This window comes from Eurosta solidaginis, chromosome 3 (assembly GCF_040869045.1).
Source record: "Eurosta solidaginis isolate ZX-2024a chromosome 3, ASM4086904v1, whole genome shotgun sequence".
In the NCBI taxonomy this organism is placed as follows: Eukaryota; Metazoa; Arthropoda; class Insecta; order Diptera; family Tephritidae; genus Eurosta; species Eurosta solidaginis.
Window position 1 is genome coordinate 204,040,519 of NC_090321.1, and position 27,179 is coordinate 204,067,697.

The 27,179-nt window shown below is 37.5% G+C and overlaps 1 protein-coding gene across 5 annotated transcripts in view; it reads left to right on the forward strand.

The window, feature by feature from the left end:
- Positions 1 to 27,179, forward strand: part of Ugt50B3 (UDP-glycosyltransferase family 50 member B3) — a 69,288-nt gene that overhangs the window by 1,667 nt on the left and 40,442 nt on the right. The gene's annotated exons all lie outside the window — the stretch shown is intronic.

Consider the following 27,179-nt stretch of genomic DNA (forward strand, 5'->3'; position numbering starts at 1 on the left):
TAATAAATTATAAACAATTACATATTACAAAAAAAAAACAAAATATATAACTAACGAAAGCTTGAAAATTGGAAAAAAAATTTAAAAAAGTAAATAAAAATGAAAAAAAAAAAAAAAATGTATAAACCCAAAAAAAGTTTAAAAATTTTTGAAAAAAAAAAAAAATTATAAACAGTACCTACCTACAAAGGAAATCAAAAATCGCGATGATTTTCAAATTTCTATTGAGTTTGATTTTTATGAATTTTGTCTATCATTTTCTTTTTTTTTTGGATTTATTTAGCTTACTACGAATGAAAAAGCAATTTATGATTGATTGTTTAAAAAAAAAGAACAAAATGGTAAAGTAATAAATAGAAATAATAAATAAAATGGTTTGCGAGTTTCAAAAATTGAAAAACTAGGAAGTAATATAAAATAAAGATTATGAAAGAAATAAAATATAATAAGTAAGGAGGGCTAAGGGGTGTAACCGAACATCACATACTCAGCTGAGAGCTATGGAGACAAAATAAGGGAAAATCACCATTTAGGAAAATGAACCTAGGGTAACCCTGGAATGTGTTTGTATGACATGTGTATCAAATGGAAGGTATTAACAAGTATTTTAAGAGGGAGTAGGCCATAGTTCTATAGGTGGACGCCATTTCGGGATATCGCCAAAAAGGTGGACCAGGGGTAACTCTAGAATTTGTTTGTACGATATGGGTATCAAATTAAAGGTATTAATGAGGGTTTTAAAAGGGAGTGGCCCTTAGTTGTATGTGTGAAAGGTTTTCGAGATATCGACCAAAATGTCGACCAGGGTGACCCACAACATCATCTGTCGGGTACCGCTAATTTATTTATATATGTAATACCACAAACAGTATTCCTGCCAAGATTCCAAGGGCTTTTGATTTCGCCCCGCAGAACTTTTTCATTTCCTTCTACTTAATATGGCAGGTGTCACACCCATTTTACAAAGTTTTTTTCTAAAGTTATATTTTGGGTCAACTGGGCGTGGCTTCAACAGATTTCGCCCTTTTTCACAGAAAACAGTTATCGTCGTAGAATCTAAGCCCCTACCAAATTTCACAAGGATTGGTAAATTTTTATTCGACTTATTGCATTAAAAGTATCCTAGACAAATTAAATGAAAAAGGGCGGAGCCACGCCCATTTTGAAATTTTATTTTATTTTTGTATTTTGTTGCACCATATCATTACTGGAGTTGAATGTTGACATAAAGATATTAAATTTTTTGTTAAAATTTGACTTAAAAAATTTTTTTTTCTAAAGTGGGCGGGGTCGTTCTCCGATTTTGCTAATTTTTATTAAGCGTACATATAGTAATAGGAGTAACCTTCCTGCCAAATTTCATCATGATATCTTCAACGAATGCCAAATTAAAGCTTGCAAAACTTTTAAATTACCTTCTTTTAAAAGTGGGCGGTGCCACGCCCATTGTCCAAAATTTTACTAATTTTCTATTCTGTGTCATAAGTTCAACGCACCTACCAAGTTTCATCGCTTTATCGGTTTTTGGTAATGAATAATCGCACTTTTTCGGTTTTTCGAAATTTTCGATATCGAAAAAGTGGGCGTGGTTATAGTCCGTGCCCAGGAACCTACATACCAAATTTCATCAAGATACCTCAAAATTTACTCAAGTTATCGTGTTAACGGACAGACGGACGGACGGACATGGCTCAATCAAATTTTTTTTTCGATACTGATATATGGAAGTCTATATCTATCTCGAATCCTTTATACCTGTACAACCAACCGTTATCCAATCAAAGTTAATATACTCTGTGAGCTCTGCTCAACTGAGTATAAAAAGAAGAATATCAAAAGTACCTACTACATGAAAAAATAAAATGTCGATGATTTAACAAACTTTTCTTGATCACCATTTAATATGATATTTCTGTGTATTGTCTACTTAAAGTAAATACTTGGCGCGATTTACCTCTGAGTATATTTAGGCCGAGTTTCTCTTTCAATATGCGTCGTGATTCTGCAGTTTTTCCTACAAAGTGGTGGGACGACACGTAGGGACCTACATGTTTAATGCCGACTCCGAAGGGCAGTGCATGGCTGATGCATCTTCACTGAAAAGTTTTTCATGGCAAAAATACACTCGGAGTGTTTGCAAAATCAAATTTGCATAAATAAAAAAAATTTTTGGTGTTGGTTTGCTCCGGACTTGAACCCAGGAACTTCGGTGTGGCAGGCGGAGTACGCTACCACTACACCATTGCCAGTGAATATCTATGCGAAGAAAATATGAAAAACCTCTCTTTGCTGATTACGACCATGTCAAATTTCAAATCCTTGACATTCCCATGAATCTGCAGCAGTACCCATTGGGAAAAGAAACAAATGCAAAGCGAAGTCGTGGTGTAGGATTTGTGGTAGAAGGTGACAACCGTCTATTTGCGATCCACAATGCTACTTTAATTAAAAAGTAGAGTCCCCCGTCGACGCACAAAAAAAAACACACATTCTTATAGCAACGATGACAATGGAATGGCGCTTATCTTTGCTGCTTTGGCTCCGCTTGAAAACCCCTACATCATTCCGTCGGCTTCTGTTGTTGTTGTTATTGTAGCAATGCTCGCCCCACCTAATAGCCGCGACCGATCACAAATTGTCATAAATATCCTCTAACGGGAGTTCAAGGAAACTTGCCGTTTCAACAGGGGTGGACCATAAGGAAAGGGGTGTTAGAGGCGTTGGTTCCACATTACAATTAAAGAGATGGTTGGTGCCATGTGGGGACACATTGCAAGCGGGGCATACATTTTGTATGCCGGGGTTGATTCTGGATTGGTAAGAGTTTAACCTGTTACAGTATCCAGAACGAAGTTGAGCAAGAGTGACACGCGTTTCCCTAGGGAGTATGCGCTCCTCTTCCGCGAGTTTTGGATACTACTGGATCCACCGGGCAATTCCCGGCATAAAGGTCCGACGCCTGTTTATGGAGTTCACCAAGGACCTGCTTGTGTTTTTCATACGGCTGGGTTCTCAGGTGCCGTATTTCCTCAAAATGCTTATGGAGATGACTCCTTAAGCCCCTAGGCGGTGCTGGTTCATCAATCAGATGTCTGTTGGGATGCCCAGGTTTCTGGGTATTCAACAGGAACTGTTTGGTCAGCATCTCATTTCTCTCCCTGATGGGGAGTATTCTCGCCTCATTATGCAGATGGTGTTCTGGGGACATAAGAAGACAGCCCGTGGTGATTCTGAGAGCAGTATTTTGGCAGGCCTGTAGTTTCTTCCAGTGGGTGGTTTTTAGGCTTGGCGAACATATGGGTGACGCGTAGCACGTAATCGGCTGACCACTTGCTTTGTATGCAGTCATGAGCGTTTCTTTATCTTTTCCCCAGGTACTGCCAGCGAGGGATTTGAGGATTTTGTTACGGCTCTGAATTCTCGGAACAATTGAGGCTGCGTGCTCACCAAAATGTAGATCCTGATCAAATGTCACACCCAAGATTTTGGGGTGTAGGACAGTCGGTAGCGTAGTGCCATCGACGTGGATATTCAAAATGGTCGACATTTGGGACGTCCATGTTGTAAATAAGGTCCCGGAAGATTTAGTCGGTGACAATGCCAGGTTACGCGAGACGAAAAAACTGGAGAGATCAGGGAGGTAGCCATTTATTTTATTGCATAGCGCATCGATCTTTGGGCCTGGGCCTGTGGCCATTATTGTGCAGTCATCGGCGTAGGAAACGATTGTGACTCCTTCCGGTGGTGAAGGTAGCTTAGATATGTAGAAATTAAACAAAAGTGGGGATAGGACACCACCCTGTGGTACCCCTTGTTTAATTCTCCTTGGTTTTGATGTTTCGTTTCTAAATTGCACCGATGCCTGCCGACCACCCAAATAATTTGCGGTCCACCTTTTAAGACATGGGGGAAGGGTAGACCCTTCCAGGTCTTGCAGTAACGAGCCATGGTTGACCGTATCAAAAGCTGGATCAAGCTGTCTTATAAGGTCACGTTCTCTCGCTAAGTTTGCGGCCTCGGCCGAGAAGTGGGGCCGGATTTCGGGAATGAAACGTGCCGAGGCGGATTCAATGACCTTACGGAAGGCACGCTCCCCTTGGCGGGCATCAGTCGGGATAGGGAGGACAGCAAAGCGGTTGTCTGTAAAAGATTTATATTCTTCCCACTTTCCTTTTTTGAAGTTTATGAAAGTGCATTTTTCGGTGACGATGAAGTCGGCGGTACGCTCGAGCAAAATAAGTATGGGCAGGTGGTGGATGCCAATGTTATCATCGGCTGCCAGTTGACGCAGTTTACGAGTTCTGCGCTCACGATTGAGATATCTGGCGAGCTGTGACAGCTTCCTACCATACGTGTGGGGTCGTCTCCGTTTATTGTGCAGAACGTTGTTTCTTCTATTTGATCCGCCAACATCACACCCCTACTGTCCGCCCGCAAGTTTGAATGCCATAGATCATGATGGGCATTGAAATCGCCTAAGATAATGCGATTGTTGCCAGTGAGTAAGGCCCTGATATTAGGGCGGTATCCACTGGGGCAACAGGTGGCAGGAGGGATGTAGATGTTGATGATTTCTAGGTTTGCATCGTCTGACCGGACAGATAGGCTTTGACGCTCTAAAACATTGTCCCTGCGGCTGATGCCAGGATCAAATATATAATATTGCACAGAGTGGTGTATGATAAACGCGAGGCCGCCTCCATTTCCGCTCTCGCGGTCTTTCCTGTGGACATTATACCCAGAGCAGGTCTGCAATGCAGATCTTGCTGTGAGTTTAGTCTCTTGAATCGCAGCAATGCGGATGTTGTGCCGCTTCATGAAATGGACTATCTCCGTAATCTTCCAAGTTAGTCCATTACAGTTTAACTGCAGAATTTTGAAGTGCATAAGGGGAGACGCTGCCACTCTGGGGGTAAGTGGCGGGTGACTACGCCTGCGTTGTGGAAGGCCAGGACGCAATTGCTGTTGTGGCCCTGGGACTGGGCGTCCTTGGGCAAGCATTGGGGTACCCGGATGATTTGGGTTTGCGACCTGGCAACATGGCGCGATGAAACCCGTCGGGGGGTTGCCGTCGCGGAGACCAGAACATCTAGGAAAGTGGCACCACCCAAGGCAGGAGCTGCATTGGGCGGATGTCGCAAAGCTATATATTCTGTGCTGGCAGACGGTGCAAATGGAGGTAGGGACCAAGAGTTTGTTTCCCTGACCTGCACGATTGCTGCCGGAGAAGAGGGGGGAGAAGACGGGGGCAGGGGCTGATGCTCAGCATTGCTACCAACTCTACTACGAAGGTAGTAGTTATGACTATATCAGCTGTTTGGGTTGTTGGCGCCGTGAGCCGCGAGCAGCAGCGGGTACTTGTTGTGGCTTGCTGAGCAGCAGGGCTGCTGGAAGGTAGTGGGGGGGGGGGGGCTCTTACCGGCAGACTACGGGACGCCCTTGGGCGTGAACAGCAAGGATCCACAAAAGATTTATAATAGTTACGTGGACGTCGGGTTTTGGGATCAAGCCCAGCACAACCTGTCCGATGCAACCATCCCTTGCACGAGACACACTGAACAGAGTATGGCCGTCCTAAAAAGATTCTTTTCCGGCAGATGCAGCAAAACCATTGCTCAGGACCGGGGTCAGGAGACGGATTCGATGCCTTCCCGGAGTAAGAGAGTATGTAGCAGTCCTGCTGCAAGGAACTGATGGGAGGATGACAATTTGTGGGAGGGACGCAACAAATTAAATGGGGTCACACTGAAATGACAGTCCTTGGTCGGGAAAAATCCCGAGTCGCTCCGGTACATAGAACGGACTGCCTTGGGCAACGTCGGCTTCTAAGATCTGCTTGTTATCGGATCGGCACTATATATCGCAGACGCTACGCCTATCATTAGGCCATGTGCACATGTTTATCTTATATTCAGTTAATTTTGAAACAAAAAACGAAGAAGTAATTAAAGTAATTAAAGTAAATTTGTCTATCAGCAAGCATTTCTATTAAGAAACGCCAGTTTGATCTCTCAAACTTCACAAAAACCCTATTTAATATCAAATGCAATCATTTCCAGGAAGTGAATCACTTGACTCAATAAAGTCATCGTATTACATACTTCCCATTCATACTTCATTTTGAGCTCTTTACTTAAGCACCGCTTTCTTAAGTTGACATCAAGCCACGATAGAGAATCGTAATTTTGTTTTTAATTAAAACCTATATATATAAAATGATGTTTATGTTTATGACATTAAAGTGACATTTTGACTGCCCTGCAACATTAACGCCTTTGACCTTGACCAAAATTATTCGACATAGATGCGTATATATATGTATGAAGTACGTGAAATGAGGATGATGACGATGACATGCGCTAATGAATGAGCAGATATAATAGGGGGACTCATTACAGCATATAAATTTATAAGGTGTAAAATTATATCCATTTACACACGTTTTTATATGAATGCACCTAGTAATATTCTTGATAAACTTAATTGTCGATCAGCTGTATTACTGCGAAAAAAATGTTTGATTGTTATACAAATTAAAAAATGCCAAGATTAAGTGAAAAATCAAAACTAAAACATCTTTACTTAGCAATTCTTGTAAATGACTTGCTGATGTCGGAGATTTCTGATTAAAACGACGGTAATTATGTTTGCAAGGTTGCATTCCTTTGAGTTTACCGCGTTTACACCATGAAATGTGTGCGTAAATTTATACAAATTGTTGTGTAAATGATTTTTCATACAAAATTTGACAGTTCGTTTACGCACTAGTTAAATTTATACGTTTACACACTTTATAAGGCATTTATAAGTTTAAATGAGTCCCCCTAATGTTTCTCAAAGTGCAATGACGTGAGATTGTCTTTGATAAGAGTGACATAAAAGTAATTGAATCGTTTTTGTGCGTTAGTTTTTTCGTAAAGGTTATTTCAATTTTTATAAATATTTTAACCTCCTTGAGGTGAGTAAAATGTTAGTCACAAATGCTTACACTTGTACTCACATATTTTGACCTTATAAAGTCTCTAGACTTTAAGTCTCGAAGTGGATGATATGTTGCATGTAATTTATATAATGTATGTATGTATGTTTGTATATATCTTCATTCCTTCAACTACCAAATCATTATTTCCTTTTAACTTTCGTGTACTTGCTATACATAATCGATTTCAGCGGCATATGATTAAGCACCATTGCGCTGGGGAGTTCGTTGCTTAAGTCTTTCGATTAAGCTGGTTGTGAGTATGCTAACCGCGCGTCTTGGTTTGCAGAGGATACATTTTCAATTACACAAGTTCTTATTGATTTACAATTTAAGCATTATATGTATACTAGGTTGGCCCTTATTTTTCGACTTTTAAAAAAATCATTATTTACTCAAAAATATATTTATATTTTTGTTTTTTGTAACGTTTTTAGAGGTCGCTACCGAAGATCAAACTTTTAGAAAAATCATTGTAATTTTATAATAGAAAAAAAAAACGGAAATTCAATTTTTAATGTGCATATGCGCCATACAAAATTCAATCTTCCATAGCGAACTCTAAATATTCTTCAAAAAATTGAGAAAAATGCTGAAATAGTATCTCAGAATAGAGAACCAAAAACATTGTTTGCACCCGATAAGGACCACCCTAATGTAAAAGTTTGGCCTAAATATGCAAATTTTTTGTACTACGTATTTGACCAAACCAAATTTGGTTTCAAATCTTGTTTATACCGGTCTGCATGAAAATGAATGCACAAAACTGGGTTTCGATTTAAAACTAGACCCCCAAGGCACTTGCAGCAAAAAAAAAAATAAAAATCTAGATAGCGGTAACCTGCATTCGAACCGACGTGCCACGTATTCTAGAAGCTACAACAAAATGTTTCGAAAAAAGTATGACTTGAAGCACTTATCACAAATCAGATTCCATTCAATTAAATCGAATTACAATCCTTCACGTTTGACTGTCATAAATATGTTCACCGTAATTATGAGCCTCTTAATGGAAACCTATACTTGGAAACCAGATTCTACGTAACCACGCCATAATTTTGTATAATTACGAAGCACGAGTAATCCTTTTTTCGAATACTTAACTTTTCAAGTGACCTTGTGTCTGTGATGTCTGTCAATAAAGCGGTTTTTTGATCTTCTTATTGTTCGCTTACTACGTCAATTGCTTCAAGTGGCCACTCGAAAAGGCATAATCGGTAGTTCGTTTCTTAAGTCTTTCGCTTTCGCTGCTTTTGAAAAAACCAGATTTTTTCATACTTTTTCATATGTTTGCGAACATTTTGCGCAATTAGCAACGCTAAGTGGAAGCATGAGATATAACTGAAATGAATTCTTGTGTGGTATTGCAAATATTTTATTATTTTGTCTCAGTAAGGCCCATTTCGTAATAGGAAAATTTCCAGAACAGCAAACGACGCCCTGTCACCAAATTCAGTCTTTCAAAATATGTAATAGACAAAAAAAAAAAAAAAATAAAAAACAAAATAAGAAATAGCAAAGTGATACTATCTCTTAGTTGCTGTTGACCAACGCTACCCATTAACTGCCAGAAGGCAGCCATGTGCAGGCTGCAAGCGCTGGCTTTTACTGGGTCACATACAACTTCTATGTATGTATGTATGTGTGTATGTTGATTTTGAAAAATGGAAACTTGCTATAAAGGGGTTTTGGTTTTTAATGTTTTATTTCTCTATTTTTATTTTTTCTTTCTTAAACATATACCATTTTGGTTTGTTTTAATTTAGTCTACCAATATGCTATATAATTAAGTAATTGTATTGAGTTCGCTGGAAATTAAGTGTAAGAAAAATTTGCGATTTTACGTCAATAAACGTGCAGACAAACCTGATTTTAATGTGCATATGAGCGGGCATAAGTATGTGTTTAGCATGATGTGTTTGGATACGTGCAAAAAAAAAAGGTGTGTCCATTATTGTAACGCAACTGTAGTAACTTAATTACATGCACAGGTAACTATCAAATGGATATTTCGACTTTGGCGTTGAGACGTGACAATCGCTAATCAACACTGAATTTGGAAATATGAAAATGGTTTTCAGTTTAAAAGTACAATATCAGAAATTGAGAGCTAATTGCATTGATGAAGGTTTTTGCTTATAGACTGCACTGAAAATGTCCATTTTGATTTTACTATATTGAAATGAATTTTGGGAAATTCCTCTTATTTGAAACCTGCTAACGTTCGAATCGCTAAACTGTTGAATAAATCACTCCAATATTCAGTATTGCAAACTGGTGTTATTTAGATTACTTTGGGAGTAGTACTTCACAATTAACTTCACAACCAATAGCGTGCTTAAGTCAAAACTGATTCCTGTTTACTCAACTTGCGCTGCTTTTATACTCTCCGTTTGCATATTTCTCCTAAGGTCTAGACGTTTCACCTTCTAGAAATTTTGTATCTCCTGCTTGGTTACCATCTGTATACATATATATTTGTAGTTTATGCGTTTCTCATAGTCATATGCGTGTGTATGTGTGAGTAACTACTTCGGCTGATGACTACATAAGTGTTGCTAGCTTTAATGCGGACATGTATATAAGAGCGGCTGCTCATGTTTTTGTTGTTGTGTGATTATTTACTAACTTGATGTCAACATTCGCCACAATATTTTAATGTGTTTTATTTTATTTCTTTTAATTTTACTCAATTTATATTAGCTAAATTTTGATAAATATTACTCTGCTTAATTTCGTTTAGTTTAATTCTATTAATTTGATTTAATTTACAGCAGTTTCTTGATATTACGAACATTCGATTCTACGAAATTTCGATTTTACGAACAATCAAAATTTTTACATTGAATACTTTATAGTACGAACAAACGTGCATCGATAGTTGGTTGTACGAACAACTAGCAAATTTTGTGTTTTTATCATAAAAAATTTTAATTGAAGAGCCAAAAGTTAAGCATACAGATGCTATTGAATGTTTTGGCACATGCATTCGGTGGGCCAAGCAAAACAATGTTAAGGCTTCAAATTTGGTTGTTTTGACGGAGCTTTAAAAAGCTGCAGTAATATTCCTGTCAAAAAAAATAATGATTAATCAATTTACATAAACATTTTAAATACTAAATACTGTCTTACTGAATTAAGCACATGATATTGCTCGAACAATTTTCTTCTCTTTGTTCTTGTTTTTGCATTTGTTATTTGAGTATAAGAAGTTTTAAAGAACACGTGTACTTTCTCTGGTTATTTTAGCTATTTTAATCAAGAATATATGAAAAATGTTACGGTACTCGATTTTACGAAAAAATCGATTTTACGAACAAACCCTGCAACGATGGTGTTCGTAAAATCAAGATACTGCTGTATTTTATTTTATATTATTTGATTTAATCTAATTTTATTTTATTTTACTTTATTTTATTATTATTGTACTTTATTTTTATTAATTTTAATTTATTTTATCTTATTTATTATAATTTTTATTTTTTATTTTATTTTATGCTATATTATTTTATTTTATTTTATTTTATTTTATTTTACTTTATATTATTCTATTCTATTTCATTTTAGTTTATCTTATTTTTTTTTTTTGGTTGGTCCTATTTCTTAATTTTATACCATGTTATTGTATTGTATTTTATTTTGTTTTTTTTTTTTTAATTTTATTTTATTTCATGTAATTTTTTTGTTTTTATTTGATCTTATTTTATTTTATTTTTTTCTCGTTGGTTTATTTTATTTATTTTATGCTTTATTATTTTGTTTCATTTTACTTCATTTTTTTATTTTTTTATTTACCTAATTTAATTTAATTAAATCTTATTTTGTTTTGTTTTATTTTACTTCATTTTTTTAATTTTTTTATTTACTTAATTTAATTTAATTAAATTTTATTTCATTTTTTTAATTTAATTTTATATTACTGATTTTTGATAGCCTTGTAAGTACTTATTATTGTAAAAAATTTTAATGAGCTGATAGGCCTTAGTTAAATTTTTTAATTTTATTTTATTTCATTTTATGTTATTTTTATACTCAGCTGAGCAGAGCTCACAGAGTATATTAACTTTGTTCGCATAACGGCAATCCGTAACGGAATAAACTAATCGAGATAGATACAGACTTCTATATATCAAAATGATCTGGGCGAAAAAAGAAATTTATTTAGCCATGTCCGTCCGTCCGTCCGTAAACACGCTAACTTGACTAAATTTTGAGGTATCTTGATGAAATTTAGTATGTAGATTCCTGGGCACTCATCTCAGATCGCTATTTAAAATAAACGAAATCGGAAAATAACCACGCCCACTTTTTCGATATCGAAAATTTCGAAAAATTCAAAAAGTGCGATAATTCATTACCAAATAGGGATAAAGCGATAAAACTTGGTAGGTGGGTTGACCTTATGACTTAGAATAGAAAATTAGTAAAGTTTTGGACAATGGGCGTGGCACCGGCCACTTTTGAAAGAAGGTAATTTGAAAGTTGTGCAAGCCGTAATTTGGCAGTCGTTGAAGATAACATGATGAAATTTGGCAGGAACGTTACTCATATTACTATATGTATGCTTAATAAAAATTAGCAAAATATTTAAAAAAAAAAATTTTTTTTATAAGTCAAATTTTAACAAAAAATTGATTATCTTTACAGTATATAAGTAAATTATGTCAACTTTCAACTCCAGTAATTATATGGTGCAACAAAATACAAAAATAAAAGAAAATTTCAAAATAGACGTGGCTCCGCCCTTTTTCATTTAATTTGTCCAAAATACGTTTAATGCCATAGGTCGAACAAAAATTAACCAATCCTTGTGAAATATGGTAGAAGCATAGATTCTATGACGGTAATTGTTTCCTGTGAAAATGGGCGAAATCGGTTGAAGCCACGCCCAGTTTTTATACACAGTCGTCCATCTGTCCTTCCGCATGGCCGTTAACACGATAACTTGAGCAAAAATCGATATATCTTTACTGAACTTAGTTCACGTACTTATATGAATTACTTTATTTTGGCATAAAAAATGGCCGAAATCCGACTATGACCACGCCCACTTTTTCGATATCGAAAATTACGAAAAATGAAAAAAAAAAAATGCCATAATTCTATACCAAATATGAAGAAAGGGATGAAACATTGTAATTTGATTGGTTTATTGACGCAAAATATAACTTTAGAAAAAACTTTGTAAAATGGGTGTGACACATCCCATAAAAAAACCCTCCAATATTAAGTAGAATAAATTGAAAAAGTTCTGCAGGGCGAAATCAAAAGCCTTTGGAATCTTGGCAGGAATACTGTTCGTGGTATTACATATATAAATAAATTAGCGGTAACCGACAGAAGATGTTCTGGGTCACCCTGGTCCACGTTTTGTTCCATATCTCGAAAACGCCTTCACATGTACAACTAAGGGCCACTCCCTTTTAAAACCCTCATTAATACCTTTAATTTGATACCCATATCGTACAAACAAATTATAGATTCACCCCTCGTCCACCTTTATGGCGATATCTCGAACAGGCGTCGCCCTATAGAACTAAGGCCCACTACCTTTTAAAATACTCATTAACGCCTTTCACTTGATTCCCATATCGTAAAAGCACATTTTAGAGACACCTCTGTTCCGCCTTTATGGCGATATCCCTAAATGGCATCCATCTATAGATCTATGGCCCACTTCCTCTTAAAATACTCTTTAATACCTTCCATTTGATACCCATGTCATACAAACACATTCCAGGGTTACCCTAGGTTCATTTTGATAACTGGTAATTATCCCTTATTTTGTCTCCAAAGCTCTCAGCTGAGTATGTAATGTTCGGTTACACCCGAACTTAGCCTTCCTTACTTGTTTTATATAATTTTTATTTTATTTTATTTTGTTTACTTTTATTTTACTTTACTTTTTCATACTTAATTTTTTCCTATATTATTTTAAATAATATAAATCTATTTTATTTTATTTCTATTTTTTATTTTGTTTTATTTAATTTCAATTAATTTAATTAAATTTTTTTTAAATTTAACATTTCCTTCGTTATTTTAAGCCTTTTATTTTGAATTATTTTATTTTATTTTTATTTAATAATTTGGGAAACATTTTAACAACCTGACATCAGGACGGACAAGGCGACAACTGTTTCGATTATACCTTGTAAATCTCTTCAAAGCCTTTCTCTCAAGATATCTCAAAAATTGAGAGACTAGTTTGCATTCAAACAGGCAGACGGACCCACGGACGTGGCTAAATGTAACAAGACTGTCAACCTGATCAATTTGGTATATTCATTAATGGGTCTATCTCTTCTCCGTTAAGGGCTTACAATTTTGAGATTCGTTACAAACTTTATATACCATTTCATTTTCATGAAAGGTAGAAAAAGAAACAAATACAATTTTTGAATTGGGTTTTGCAATAGCTAGAGCCATATGCATGAAAACAAATAACAAATTTGCTTGTTTGTGAAGTGTTTGTTTTTGTCTAAATGTATTTTGCCGAATAACCAAGATGTTCAAATAAGGAACACATAAAATATTTTTGCACTTGCATTGTTGTTGTTGTTGCCGTATGCTAAAATTTTTAAAATATTAAATAGCAGATTATGTATGTACCTGTTGGTGTTGTTGTTGGTTTTGTTATTTTTGTCATAACTCATCACTTACTGCGATATGCAATTGAATATTTTACTGTTATATTGTTGTTCTTGTTGTTAACAATTTGTATAGATTTGTTAATTTATATATGGGATATTCCATCCCATTTCGACCAATTTTGAACCCGACTCCTTTAGAATTGGTTGAAAGTTTTTCTTCTTTTTCTAGCTTACGAAAGACGTTTTTCAAATGTTTTCATCCAACTCAAAAAAAGTTATGAATTGGTCGAAATGGGATGGAATACCCCATATATAGTTGTTACTTTTATTTTTTATTTTTTTTTATTTTAATATTTATTGCTAATGTAGGCAAGTCTAATCAAAACGAATAATCCCCCCTTCTCTTTTTTTAAGATTGCATATCTTCGTGAAACAAATTTTAAACTTTTTTTTTATTTTTATCTTCGTTACATACCTTAATGATATTTCGGCCTTTGGCCGATTTTGTTATGTTATTACTTTTCCTTTCTTTTTGTGATTTCGATTTTACGGCTTCTGTTTGTTTATGACATACAAATGTTTTTATGTTTGCTTGTACGCCTGTCATGTAAGTTTCATAGCAATTGTTTAACATTTATGATAAATTGATTATTATTACGGAGACATGCAAACCTATTTTTATTGTGTGGTATTATTTAAATTGCAAATTGAATATAGTGGTTTATTTGCGGAGAAATTGTTGCTGTTGTTGCGATAAATATTGAAATCAGTATTTAGCTGCATGATCCTTGTTATTTAGAATTGCAGCACAGCGATGTGGCATTAAGTCAAAAAGTGTTTGGTATCTCACAACCGAAATCGATTCCCATGCACTTTCTACAGCTTCTCATAGTTGCGTGTGCGATGCTGGCATGCGTTGGGCTACTGCTCCCTTGACATAAGCCCACAAATTTTCAATGGGTGATTGTGGAGGCCATTCCATGACGTTGATCTGGCTTTCCTCAAATCACCTTTTTGCTACTTTGCTCGTATATTTCGGGTTGTTACCTTGCTGGAACATTCAAACAAGTGGCATTTCGTATGAGACATATGGCAGCATGATATTCTTCTTCTATGAAGGCCAATCATAATTTCCCTAACCCAATGAATGGGTTACACGCATAGACAAGAAAAGCATGCCCAGACAATAAAACTGGAACCTCCATGCTTTACGGTTTTTGTTGTATACTTTGGATGGTATTCGGTATTAGGTGGTCGTCTTATATATTGGCGTGAACCATTCCCACCATACATGACAATCTTCGACTCGTCCTACCATGAACTGTTGTGCCATTTGGGCGAAGGCCAATTCAAATGTTCTTTGGCAATTCGAAGTCTCTTTTGGACGGGCGTTTAGGCTGCCGCCGTGGTGTGATGGTAGCATGCTCCGCCTACCACACCGAAGATCCTGGGTTCACGCCCAGGGCAAAGCAACATACAAATTTTAGAAAAAAGTTTTTACAATTAGAAGAAAATTTGTCTAACGGGGTCGCCCCTCGGCAATGTTTGCAAGCACTTAGAGTGTACTTCTGCCATGAAAAGCTCTCAGTGAAGCTCGGCCTGAAATCTCCTCCGAGGTTATCGCGCATTACATTTATTTTTTTATTTAGTCAAAAAGGGTACTTTTCTTAAGCTGTAGGCACCCAACACTTGAAGACTCGTTTGATCTCAGTCGAAGCGACAGTCGACATTACTGAATAATGAGTAGTAAACATTTGGCCATTAGGTTAAGAATATCAACCAAAATGAACTAACCTCAGCGTTGCTTTTAAATTTTTCACAAATATAATGGATTTTACAGTATATACCGACAAAGTGTTTTAACAAAACTAAAACTCGGCCACTTAAATGAAATGGGCCATAAGCTCTACAAAGATTTTGACCGCAACTGTATATTTCACTTATTTCTCCGTTTCGATTTCAATATCAATTTGAATTTTCACTTAAATTTCAATTTCAGATTAAATTTAAATTTAAATTTCAATTTTAATAACTCTAGTTCTTACTCCTTTTCCTACTTTTACCCTTTATCCTACTCCCGTTCCTTTTTCTTTTAACCATCTCCTTGTCCCTCTACTACGGGCTGGAAGACGATCGAGTACGTATTGTGCTCTGCGTTTGCCAGGCCAAGACTCCGGCTTTTAGGAATGGAACAGCTATCATATCTAGAAGCAGGAAGTAGCATAGGTCCTAGAAAGCTTCTAGGTTCTGGTTTCTGATAAGCTTTTTCAGTTTGATCGTTGAGCAAACTTCTGATAACACCATGAACTCACTAAATCTATGTGCAGTCTCCACGAACCTACCTACCTTGTCCCTCTAAATCTTTTATCAAGTCAATATTCGTCGGAATTTTATGGCGCCAACTAATTTCTACTAAAAAATTGCTTTTTTAGCATTGAAAGGGAAAGTATTTACAATGAAATGCATTGTATAACATTAACATATACCTGTGTATGTATGTATATGTAACTGTAATTAACCTTATGTTCGTGACATTCAAATTTACAATAACACGTTCGGGTTTTTTCTTACCACTTTTTTTCACGAAATATACGAATTGATTTTTTGTTTGTATTTTTCGCTTCTTTCAGTTCCTGCTGATTCACGGTCACAATTTCGCTATAAGACTAATGCACGCTGAAGTGAGAAATGTGCAAATGTGGAATCACATTTGTGTATATGTGGGTGTGTTTCAATAAATTATTACAAAGATTCAACATTTATAAATTTTAAATAGAGGTGCAGTACGATGTGCAAAAACTAATGACCTCGGAGACAATAATAAATTGGCAAAAAAAAAAATATAACAAAATACATTGACTAAAATTAATAATTTATTAATATGCATAAATATATATATTTTGAAATCTGATCAGCTGATTTGTCTAGTCAGTGAATGACTTTGCGCTGACTTCCCATTTGCACTGCCGCAAGTGGGCGCTCGCGCACAAATAACAATAATTATGCCGTTGGTTGGGTTGGTCACTCTGCGCGTGCGCCTGTTGGCCCCAAGCAGTTTTTGCTGTCTAAATTTGGTTAGCATTGCAATTTGTGTTGTTTATAAATTTTTGCTCAACACTTTGACCACAATAAACTTTTGTTTGACCAGCAATGGTCACCGTTTTTTGGTTGCTTGGTACTGTCGAAATGTTTTTTTTTTACGTTTCGCCCCCTTTCTAGAGTTTTTGAGCACAATTTTAACGTTTCTATTGAATACATGGTTTATATGCCAATGCAGTTGCTATGCATGTTCATATATGTATACACATTCATACATACACACATTATCATAGACTAGTTGGGCAGGTGAATAAATCGCGTAGAAATGCGCTAAAACAGCCCAGTAAAACAGCACAGCTAAAAATACACGACCAACAAATCATTTGCAATCAGCCCACACAACTTCATAGCTTTTAAGTTTATGCAAGTGTTACGTGCATTTAAGTGTACTGGCCGGTCTAAGTTGTAACCCTTTAGGCTTGGGAAAACTTTCTATGTTAATTTTTTGGGTGAAACCCTTTTTGGGAGCTTTACGACGGATCAAAGTGTACCTTATGTAACTGTTTTAATATTCGATATAGCAGTGTAATGCAGAAGATAAATTGTTAAAAGAAAACAAGTAAGGAAGGCTAAGTTCGGGTGTAACCGAACATTACATACTCAGCTGCCAAATTACAGCTTGCAAAACTTTTAAATTACCTTCTTTTAAAAGTAGGCGCTGCCACGCCCATTGTCCAATATTTTACTAATTTTCTATTCTGTGTCATAAGGTCTACCCACCAAGTATCATCGCTTTATCCGTTTTTGGTTATGAATTATCGCACTTTTTCGGGTTTTTGAAAATTTCGATATCGACAAAGTGTGCGTGGTTATGGTCCTATTTCGTTGATTTGAAATAGCCATGTGAGATGAGTGTCCAGGAACTTACATACCAAATTTTATTATTTAATTAAATTTTATTCATTAAGATACCTCCAAATTTCCTTAAGTTACCGTGTTTAAGGACAGACGGACGGAGGGACGGACATGGCTAAATAAATTTCCTCTTTTTAATATACTCTGTGAGCTCTGCTCAGCTCAGTATAACTAAATTGATTAACAGGGTGTGTCAATTTGACTGTAACCAAATTCCGGTTGCTATAACGACGTGTAGTACATAATCCACACTGATTTTTGTTATGGTTTTGGGAAATTAAGTGGCGATGCCAGCAAAATCAGTAGAATAAGATTTTGAGTGGTTTTCGATTAATTATACTCAGTTGAGCAGAGCTCACAGAGTATATTAAGTTTGATTGGATAACGGTTGGTTGTACATATATAAAGGAATCGAGATAGATATAGACTTCCATATATCAAAATAATCAGGATCGAAAAAAAATTTGATTGAGCCATGTCCGTCCGTCCGTCCGTCCGTCCGTCCGTCCGTTAACACGATAACTTGAGTAAATTTTGAGGTATCTTGATGAAATTTGGTATGTAGGTTCCTGAGCGCTCATCTCAGATCGCTATTTAAAATGAACGATATCGGACTATAACCACGCCCACTTTTTCGATATCGAAAATTTCGAAAAACCGAAAAAGTGCGATAACTCATTACAAAAGACAGATAAAGCAACGAAACTTGGTAGATGGGTTGACGTTATGACGCAGAATAGAAAATTAGTAAGATTTTGGACAATGGGCGTGGCACCGCCCACTTTTACAAGAAGGTAATTTAAAAGTTTTGCAAGCTGTAATTTGGCAGTCGTTGAAGATATCATGATGAAATTTGGCAGGAACGTTACTACTATTACTCTATATGAGCTAAATAAAAATTAGCAAAATTGGATGAAGAACACGCCCACTTTTTAAAAAAAAAATTTTTTAAATTCAAATTTTAACAAAAACTTTAATATCTTTACTGTATATAAGTAAATTAAGTCAAAATTCAACTCCAGTAATGATATGATGCAACAAAATACAAAAATAAAAGAAAATTTCAAAATGGGCGTGGCTCCGCCCATTTTCATTTAGTTTGTCTAGAATACTTTTATTGCCATAAGTCGAACAAAAATTTACCAATCCTTCTCAAATTTGGTAGGAGCATAGATTCTATGACGGTAACTGTTCTCTGTGAAAATGGGCGAAATCGGTGGAAGCCACGCCCAGTTTTTATACACAGTCCACCGTCTGTCCTTCCGCTCGGCCATTAACACAATAACTTGAGCAAAATCCTATATATCTTTACTAAACTTAGCCCACGTACTTACCTGAGCTCACTTTTTCTTGGTATAAAAAATGGGCGAAATCTGACCATAACCACGCCCACTTTATCGATATCGAGAATTACGAAAAATGAAAAAAATGCCATAATTCTATACCAAATACGAAAAAAGGGATAAAACATGGTAACTGGATTGGTTTATTGACGCAAAATATAACTTTGGAAAAAACTTTGTAAAATGGGTGTGACACCTACCATATTAAGTAGAAGAAAATGAAAAAGTTCTACAAGGCGAAATCAACAGCCCTTGGAATCTTGGCAGGAATACTGTTAGTGGTATTGCATATATAAATAAATTAGCAGTACCCGACAGATGATTTTCTGGATCACCTGGTCCACATTTTGGTCGATATCGCGAGAACGCCTTCACATATACATCTAAGGGCCACTCGCTTTTAAAACCCTCATTAATACCTTTAATTTGATATCCATATCGTACAAAAACATACCAGAGTCACCCCTGTCCCACCCTAATGGCGATATCTCGAAAAGGCGTCCACCTATAGACCTAATGCCCCCTCCCTCTTAAAATGCTCAGTAACACCTTTCGTTTGATACCCATATCGTACAAACATTCTAGAGTCACCCCTGGCCCACCCTAATGGCGATATCTCGAAAAGGCGTCCACCTATAGACCTAGTGTCCACTCCCTCTTAAAATGCTCAGTAACACCTTTCGTTTGATACCCATATCGTACAAACATTCTAGAGTCACCCCTGGCCCACCCTAATGACGATATCTCGAAAAGCGTCCACCTATAGACCTAATGCCCACTCCCTCTTAAAATGCTCAGTAACAGCTTTCGTTTGATACCCATATCGTACAAACATTCTAGAGTCACACCTGGCCCACCCTAATGGCGATATTTCGAAAAGGCGTCCACCTATAGAACTAAGGATTACTCCCTTTTAAAATACTCATTACCACCTTTCATTTGATACCCATATCGTACAAACACATTCTAGAGTCACCCTGGCCCACCCTAATGGCGATATCTCGAAAAGGCGTCCACCTATAGACCTAATGTCCACTCCCCCTTAAAATGCTCAGTAACACCTTTCGTTTGATACCCATATCGTACAAACATTCTAGAGTCACCCCTGGCCCACCCTAATGGCGATATCTCGAAAAGGCGTCCACCTATAGACCTAGTGTCCACTCCCTCTTAAAATGCTCAGTAACACCTTTCGTTTGATACCCATATCGTACAAACATTCTAGAGTCACCCCTGGCCCACCCTAATGGCGATATCTCGAAAAGGCGTCCACCTATAGACCTAATGCCCACTCCCTCTTAAAATGCTCAGTAACACCTTTCGTTTGATACCCATACCGTACAAACATTCTAGAGTCACCCTTGGTCCAGCTTTATGGCGATATCTCGAAAAGGCGTCCACCTATAGAACTAAGGATTACTCCCTTTTAAAATACTCATTACCACCTTTCATTTGATACCCATATCGTACAAACACATTCTAGAGTCACCCTGGCCCACCCTAATGGCGATATCTCGAAAAGGCGTCCACCTATAGACCTAATGGCCACTCCCTCTTAAAATGCTCAGTAACACCTTTCGTTTGATACCCATATCCTACAAACATTATAGAGTCACCCTTGGTCCACCTTTATGGCGATATCTCGAAAAGGCGTCCACCTATAGAACTAAGGATTACTCCCTTTTAAAATACTCCTTACCACCTTTCATTTGATACCCATATCGTACAAACACATTCTAGAGTCACCCCTGGCCCACCCTAATGGCGATATCTCGAAAAGGCGTCCACCTATAGACCTAATGCCCACTCCCTCTTAAAATGCTCAGTAACACCTTTCGTTTGATACCCATATCGTACAAACATTCTAGAGTCACCCCTGGCCCACCCTAATGGCGATATCTCGAAAGGGCGTCCACCTATAGACCTAATGCCCACTCCCTCTTAAAATGCTCAGTAACACCTTTCGTTTGATGCACATATCGTACAAACACATTCTAGAGTCACCCCTGGCCCACCCTAATGACGATATCTCGAAAAGGCGTCCACCTATAGACCTCATGCCCACTCCCTCTTAAAATGCTCAGTAACACCTTTCGTTTGATACCCATACCGTACAAACATTCTAGAGTCACCCCTGGCCCACCCTAATGGCGATATCTCGAAAAGGCGTCCACCTATAGACCTAATGCCCACTCCCTCTTAAAATGCTCAGTAACACCTTTCATTTGATTCCCATATCGTACAAACACATTCTAGAGACACCCCTGGTCCACCTTTATGGCGATATCTCGAAACGGCGTCCACCTATGGAACTAAGGATCACTCCTTTTCAAAATACTCATTAACAGCTTTCATTTGATACCCATATCGTACAAACACATTATAGAATCACCCCTGGTCCACCTTAATGGGGACATCTCGAAAAGGCGTCCACCGATAGACCTAAGGCCCACTCCCTCTTAAAATGCTCAGTAACACCTTTCATTTGATACCCATATCGTACAAACAAATTCTAGAGTCAGCCCTGGTCTACCTTTATGGCGATATCCCTAAATGGCGTTCATCCATAGAACTATGGCCTACTCTCTCTTAAAATACTCTTTAATACCTTTCATTTGATACACATGTTATACAACCATATTCCAGGGTTACCCCAGATTGATTTTCCTTATTTTGTCTCCATAGCTCTCAACTGAGTATGTTATGTTCGGTTACACCCGAACTTAGCCTTCCTTACTTGTTTTATGTTAGCTTTTTAGTGTGAGTCATACACACACATTCATATATCGTAACACATATATGTAACGCGATGATGGGGATATGAGCTGCTATGATATGAGTAGATTACTAAGTTGCCAGTTTAAGGTGAAAGGAAATGGGGGGAAGCGTGAATTCAGTGGAAGGTGTTGCTGTCGTTGTAGCAATAAGGACACTCCCCGAAGGCCTTGGGGAGTGTTATCGATGTTGATGGTCCTTTGCCGGATGCAGATCCGGTACGTTCCGGTAACAATCGCCATCAAAGTACTAGCCCGATAATCTCGGGAACACTAAGTATGACCACATGAAACCTTCAAATCCATCCCGCCCTCCCACCTTCTAGATCCATGAGGAACTTGAAGTCGCCATAGGCTCAGCTGTTGAAGAAAAAAGGATTCGCCATGGGCAGGTGAGGTTGACAATTGGGTTGAAGAAGCTATATATTGCGCTGGCAACCACTTGAAAGGGTTGCGCTGCCCAACTCCTTCAATCAATTTGGTATTGTAGTCTCCTCTTACGACATGCACACCTGCCGCGGGTATATTCTAAGCCCCCTAACCCGCTGGGGTGGAGTGGAAAGTGTCAAAGCTGCTGGTAGAATAGTAGAACGGTGCTCCGGTAATCCGATGGCTGCTAGCAAATGTTGACATGGGCGTACGGTGAATTTAGTAATGCCATAACCAATCGGTTTATTGGTTGAAGGATACCCAAGATTGGCGGTAAATCTCTGAGCTGACTGGTGGCCAGAACGATCAGTTGAGTAAGGCGATGGCCAGTATGCGGATGGTGGGTGGTGAATGCTGAAGCGTTGAATGCGAATGATCTGCGGTCGGATGATGCCACGACGAGTGGTAAATACTGCAAAAGTTACCAGGAGATTTAAAGCGGAGAAACCGCGAACAATAAACGCGTGGATGGTTGATTATATGACTGATCTTTCTGATCTCCTTTACAGTGGGCCGTTTGTAGTGGAAACTAGAGGTGCGACTGTATGCTAACCTGCTTATGCAGTCTAGATATAATGTAAAGCTACTGGAACGGCATAACAATTTTTTGGGAAGAAGTTCGATAGACTGCACAGAACAAAAAAAAAACTGTCTATAGAGGTTATAGCATAAACGACCACCGAAAACATTAACATAAAAAAATTGTTGATGTTCGATAAGCCTTTATATTGTAATCCTGCTTTGCAAAAATTTCACAGTAAGATATGAACTACTCTGGCCTATATCATTTAACATCACCATAATTGATGCCCCACTGTCTAAATAGTTTTTAATCACCAGTATCCCCAGTTCCGGATGGAGTTTTCCGAACCATGCTAAAGAAATATTCTCGCTGGTCAAAAAATATACACTTAGCGTCTGTAGTCATCTAAATATCGTATTCCTCAATTGATGACTCCCTAGCCCATGCTATTGAAAACGTTATTACATATTGAAGCTATTTTCTATAGCGAGACCCAAGCATTAGTTTACCTTCTCTTAATGGTCAAGGAAAAGGTTTTTCTGATGAAGAAAAAAACCTACGCAGGTGTGTTTCTTATAACTAAGTTGAACTTTAGGCGAAATACAAGACTTAGAGTGGCTTCGTAACTGTGAATGCATGCAAAGAGAATATTAACTGAGTTTACATATCACGACAGGGTGGTTTTTAAAATATTGTAGCGAATATAGGAAATGTTCTTTATTTACACTACTAGGGTAGAAGTACTTCACAATTAGATTACTCGCGTACTTCAATACTCCCTGTTGCCTCGTTCGCATATTTCTCCAAGTGTCTAGACTTTTCACGAACAGCCTTCCCGAATATCTGCTTATTTATTTCTCACATCTGTATCCGATATTCACGTTTGGCTTGTAGTTTATATGCGTATGTATGTGTGAGTAATAACTTCTGCTCTTAGGTGATGATTACATGTTGTGGGATTGTTTATCTTTCTTCTTCGGTCTTAGCTGCTGACTGCTTGTGTATATGTGAAATAATCTCTTCGCTTCGCTGTTTACAAGTACATGTGGCTGCTTACTGGAGAAGCGACTGGCGCGTCTTATTGGACAGCCATAATCGTTTAAACGGTTAAGCGTCAATTAAGTTAGTAAGCATAGTGATGTATCGCCACAATATTTAAATAATGCAATATAGGATTCGTGTTTACAAAAATGTTTGAATAACTGCGAATTATTAAAGTAATCGAAAAGTGACGTAACGTGTAATCCAGGCTGTTTGCTATTCAACGTCTTCTCAAAAACTCACCACCTTTAGGAATTTAGAACGATTGTTACTTTGCCAATAAAATCCGAAATACCAAGTAAAGATGGCTAGATATTTAACTCGATTAGGCATTCAATTATGTAATAATGAAGTAATTAGAATGTGTATATTGTATGGAAGATTGAATTCAATCAGCACCTTAATGTCGAAAATTGCACTAATCATTTCATTATTTCTCTGATTGAAATTGTTATAACACTGCTACTATTATTTCCTTAATGAACTCCCAGCAAACACAGTCTCTAACGTGTGCGGCATTTTTGTTGGTACGTTTGATAATTAGTGTAAATTTGACTCGAGAATATTGCTTGAAAATTACAAAGTAATCGAGTCGAGAGTGATTGGAGATACCAAGGTATGAAACCGATTAAAATAACGTTCCGGTTTCGGTTATGTTTCTGGTTTTGGTTCTTCAACATTTATTTCGGTTTCGGTTTCTGTTATGCAAAATGAAACGGTTTTAAATCGTTATGTTTGCGGTTTCGGTTTCATTCCTTGGAGAGGACATAGTGCAAATTCAATTTACATTAGAATCTGATTAGACAAATATATTAGAGATGACTGGGGAATACAAATTTTCTTGATTTGTTTCATAATGCTTTGTCTCTCCAGAGTTTCTCGAGTCCTGCTTCAACATAAGAGATTAGACAACGGCGCTAGTTACTTAATCTGTTGTTGTTGTAGCAATAAGGACAATCCCCAAAGGCCTTGGGGAGTGTTTTATCGACGTTGATGGTCCTTTGCCGGATGCGGATCCGGTACGTTCCGGTAGCAAGCACCATGAAGGTACTAGCCCGACCGTCTCGGAAACGATTTGGTATAGCCACATGAAACCTTCTAGGCAATACCGCCCTCCCACCCACTAGAGCCATCACACAGGGTTCGCCACGGGTAGGTGATGTTGAAAATTGGGTTGGAGAAGCTATATATTGCGCTGTCAACCCCTTGAACCAATTTGGTATTTTAGTCGCCTCTTACGACAGGCATACCTAACGCGGGTATATTATAAGCCCCCTAACCCGCTGGGGCCAGTTATTTAATCTCTCTCCAATCTATATCTGACCTTAGTGTTTGTTGGGTTCCGAACTTGTTACATTATGTAATAAATTTAGTATAATATGTTTTTTGGTAGTTTTTTGATTTTTGAATGCGGTTTAACTGCCGCCTGAATTTTGCGAAATTGCAATTTCATGTTTGTTTTTGTGTTACTGCAGCTACTTTTAAATTAATAAATATTATTATATGCAGTAACTGTAAACCTATGTACATATCCGCATTGGAGATGCTACGAATGTCAAGAAACAATTTTGATATCATTCAACTTGTGGACTGGGTAAAAATAAAGTCCCGCCAAAACTGGAAATGATGAAAAGGAGAAGTCGGGAGAAGAAGCCAATAGGCGGATAAGCTTAAATTATTATTCAAATCATTGTTTTTGTTATGCCGTAAACGTTACAACAACCGTCGGACCAACAAAAAAAAAACCTAGTCATCGACAGTTGCAACCGACGCTTTGGCTCGCTGAGTATTTTAATTGCGGCATGACACGAGCTTGTGACAGCCACTGACTTTAAGTAATGTAGGAGCTGCCTCTGGTGGGATAGAAAGCCAACAAATTACAACATTAATAACAACAAAAGAAATGCTTTGCTTCCAAGCTGCTGTTGTACTTGTTTACTCGAGCGCAAGTGCAAAAGTAGACGCCAGCGCGTTGAAACGAGATTACATAAACAAAGTGCGGTTGTAGCCGGCTGCAAGAGGATTGCATTGCTGTTATATCGAAATATTTATAACTGCATTAAAATTTAGTATTGATTGTACATATGTATGCATCGATGGACATCGATGGCAAAAAAAGAGAGGAGGGGTGTAGATGGGACCGTATGTATGGGTGGATATGGACGGCTCAAATAGCGGCAAGGAGTGAATGTGGGGCCACTCTGCCTTAGACTAAATTAAAGCAGTAATTTGTATCCCATTTCATGAAATAGTATTTGCATGCCGTTCTTTACTGCATATTGTTATTGTGTTTGGTTTAAATAAAGTTAGTCGTTAAGCCCATAAAGGAGATTGTAAATTACATCTGACTTTCACTGGACATACGTTGCCTAGAGATCGAGAAATCTTTACCAAACTCCGATAATTTGAAGGTACACAAGTTCAATTCTTTCATTTAATGCCAACAGTCAGAGGACATGTCAAAGTAAAGATTAGGGTTGACAGATATCACATAATTGAGGAACAAAGTCACTTGGCACAGTGATTCTTCAGTCGTCGCGATTTCCACAAGTGATTTTTAACGAAGGTAGTAGTTTTAAGAGTGGCAATGATTTAAACAGTGATCTAAACCGCAGTTTATCATTACGTTGATCAATAATCGCAATAACGAACCCAATCATAGCTCTTACCAAAATATTACAATTTATGCAGCTATCTACTGCCAGATGTTGTTGTTGTTGTTTTTGTAGCGATAAAGACAAAATTTTTGTGGAGTATTATCGATATTGATGACACGTTCGTATCTGTGACAGGATGTACCTCGCGTGGGTGAGGTTAACAATTGGGTTGCGGAAGCTGTTAATTGCGGATATCAACCCCTTCAAACCCTATTGCTTCATGTCATAGTACGCCGTCATAGTATATACGTCAGCAAGGGCGTTAAAAAACCTTCTGCGACATCTACTGCTACTTTGTTACCACACCAATCACAGGTTCAATTGTTAAAACTATCAAATCTAGCTGTTCCTGAAATGAAAGCTATCATTGATTCTATTGGTAATCGTGATTGCGAACGAGGCGCGAAACCGGTCAAAGTTGTCACTGTGATTTACTATGATCCTTTACTGTCAGTTACAAAATCATAGGCACATGAATACTAGTCGAAATGGCGTTGACATATAGAGTCAGAAGAACAGTGCCATTTTGAATGTGGTTTCCGACCTCTACTGTGGTTTCCGACCTCTAGCATCCCAGGTCATCACACCTCTTCCTTCTCTAGGATATTGGGGTCGCAGAACATCACCTCCAAAATATGAGAAAGTACATATTCTCTCGTATTTAGGGTGCATTTCATAGTTGGTTTGGAGAGACTGTGGAGAGCGATGTGGCGCCACATTCGCTAAGGATGATATTGGCTTTCAGCGTGACAACGATAAAGTAAGGATCAATTCGCAAATCGATCATGGAAATTTCCTTAGGAAAGCCGAATATATCCGAGATACTACGCCTCGTCCTCACAATGATTGGACAACAGTGCACTTCACTTCTATGTTTAAGGGCAGT